Below are 3,110 nucleotides of genomic sequence, written 5' to 3'. Positions count from 1 at the left end.
CAGAGCCGCCCCCGGGTGATGCGTTGCCCTCAGCTCCCTCCTGGTTGCGTCCGTTGAGAAGCTCCTGCACACGGACTAAAGGGCGAAGGGAGGACCTATAAATACTGCACGTTCGAAAAAATAAATAAATAAATAAACGGTAACAGAAGCACAGAACATCGCGAACTGGAAAGGATTCACAAGGATCATCGAGGCCGGTTCTCTGCTCCACACAGCAACACCCAAAACCCACAGGCTCTGTATGAGAGCAGTGTCCACACACTCCTTGAACTCCAGGAGCTTTGAGCCGTGCCTGCTGCTCTGTTCCACTCCTGCACAGCCTTTCCCTGACCCCCACCTGACCCTGCCCTGACAGCCCCATGCCTTTTCCTCAGCTGTCACCAGAGCGATTAGCGCTGCCGCTCTGCCCCCCTGTGAGTTGGCTGTACGAGGAGACCAAAGGACCTCAGCTGCTCCTCACACACCTTCCCCTGCAGACCCTTCACCATCTACATCCATCCTGCAGATTCTCCTTAATAACTTTTATGTCCTTTTTGTGGCACACAGTGCTCGAGTTGGGGCCATATCAGCACAAAACAGGAGATGGCATCTTGAAGCACCAGGAGCACGTGAACAAGCTTTTGCTCTCAGGCCCGTGCTTCAAGTCCCCAGCCACGTGTCTTTCTGATGATGGCCTTCGTTGTCACCCTCACCTCGAGTTCTAATTTCAAGAAGATATCTTCTTTTAAAAACCGCTAATCATCACTTCTACTATTACAGATTGCATTCCTTCTTGGCCTACCTGCAAAACCTGATCTGCTTTGCTCTTCAGGTGCACTTTTCCAGTTCATTTCTGGGTGTAGACTGGGGGCTGAGTGCTGCACATTTTCATGCTGTTTCACTCTCAGCTGAGCAGCACTGAGCCATTTAGTACTGGGATGTTAATGATCTTTAGAACAGTTCTCTGTGGAAACAGAGGCTAAGTTTTTCAAAACACGATTTGGATCCTAAATTTCCTTCTCAAAGATGTCTGAGACTTCCGAACTCCTAAATACTGAGGAAGATGCCTGTAAAAATAGAAGTCAGGAACATCCTAATTCCTCCCAGCAGAAGTTACTCATCGTCAGTCACACTGGGAAACCAAAAGCACAGACATTATAAAGGAATTTTTGAGTGCCTCCTTCCAAAATGTTATCACTGTCTAGAGATTTCCATTTTGCTCTTCCTTTATAGGGGCAATTCCAATAACCATGATGCTGAAAATTAATGTTGAACCACCTCCACCTGAGCTGGTGAACCTTTACCTAAGCCCAGAACTGCAAACCAGTGCTTGACAGACACATGAGAGACCTGGCACAATCAGCTGTTGCCCTTTGCTCATCAGCTGCCAGCATCTCCCTCCCATGCTGAACTTTGCCTTGCTGCAACTTCTCAGGCACACCTGAGTCACATCAAAGTCTGGAAAGGTCCTAGATAGAGAGATTTGGGCATTAATCCTATTAACGCAGTTAGAATCTATGATTCTGTAAGATGTGCTTTGCTCCAAATGGCCTCTATAGTGTTATAAGCAGGATGGATAACCCAACAGATTTTTTAATAGGTGAAAAGAGAACAATGTTTCTTAAAACATTTGAGGATTTAGAATTACATCAGCAGAATTCACACAGTTCCCTGCAAAAACAAAGGTTTGGAGTTTGCTGGTCTTGAGATTTAGCTTTTGGAGACAGAGCCAGCCTATGCCAGGTCGAGTTCTAAAGGCAGCAAAGCTGTGGGAACACACATGTAACCCACCAAGTGCATACCTGGCAACCCAAGTGAGCTGCTGCACATGCTGCTATGCTTACCATGATTCAAGCTGGATGGTTTAACAAGTGCCATCACACATCACAGTCACGTCTTACACATCCTGTCGTAAGACTTTGCCCAGGAAGCAGATACATTGCTTGTCTGGCAGAAAGAAAACAGCTGCTATAAAAATCTAACTTTAATACTAATTATCTGAAACATCTGGTTGGTTAGTTTATTGCAGCAGAATACAATTATCACTTAAATTGCTGTCCAGAGGAGACAGAATGCTTGGATTTTTTTTCTCCCTTCTTTATTTTGTACACTTGCACTAATTTCCTTTAGAAAATTTCCTCCTGCGTTGCTCTGCTGGAAGAAAGAATGAAGGTCTCGTGTCTCCAGCCAGGTGAGCTCAGCAGACCTCATGCAGACTTACATTCCTGAGAGATTTCAGTAGAGTGCTTCAGGAATGGATGAGTGAACTATTTGGATTTAATAGTTAATTATTGTCATACCCACACAGTTTTTCTGGTCTAAATTGACCCAGCTAATGTGCGGAATGCTAATGTTCGTGAATTATCATTAGCATAGAAAGGACTTTGTAACTAAAATAGTCCCTTTTCCTTGGGGCTTAATAGTTTTGCCAACACAATTCTCAGCTATTTCCACGACCATCTTTTCCCCCCATGATGAGCTGTATTACATTTCTTGCAGTTACCCTGTCAGATTTTTATAAACACTTGAACATTTGTAGCTGGGAGGCAACGTGTTGTCAGAGATAAGGTTGGACACCACAATCTTAATCGTGTCGGCTCCCCTGAGACAGTCTTATTACATCTTGTTTGCTGGATGTCTCTACGCTGAGTCCTTGTGGGCTTCTGTCAACTTTCACCTTTGGGTAACCTTAGCAGCTGGAGCTTTCTTGATCTGTCTAAGGCATTCTTTTGCTTTAGTTCATTGGGCCGATGATGAAACCATCAGCAATGCTGGTATCAGTAGGAGGAACAGGACCTCAGTCCTGCTAATGAGGACCTCATCCAGCTCAGCCATTCTGCAGCAGTGATGGGCACCCCTTGTGTCTGTCCTCACTGAGGATGCCACAGAGAAAAGGACAGGAAGGAGGAGAAGACGATGGTCTGATAGTAGATATATCAGCTCTGTGATTTACATTAAAAAACTCCAACGTGAAGCACTGCTGCAATCTTAAACAGGGTTTAAGGTTGTGTACTACCAAAATGGATTACACGTAGCATAAATCGTGTCTCCTTAGCATCAGATTGGCACTGCTGGTCAGTTCTACTTCATGCATTTGTCTGAAGGAAGTCTTGCATGCAGAAGAAGTGAGG

Source organism: Meleagris gallopavo, chromosome 12, assembly GCF_000146605.3.
Source record: "Meleagris gallopavo isolate NT-WF06-2002-E0010 breed Aviagen turkey brand Nicholas breeding stock chromosome 12, Turkey_5.1, whole genome shotgun sequence".
Lineage (NCBI taxonomy): Eukaryota > Metazoa > Chordata > Aves > Galliformes > Phasianidae > Meleagris > Meleagris gallopavo.
The sequence above is the reverse complement of the archived record's forward strand: the minus strand, read 5'-3'. Positions refer to the sequence as shown.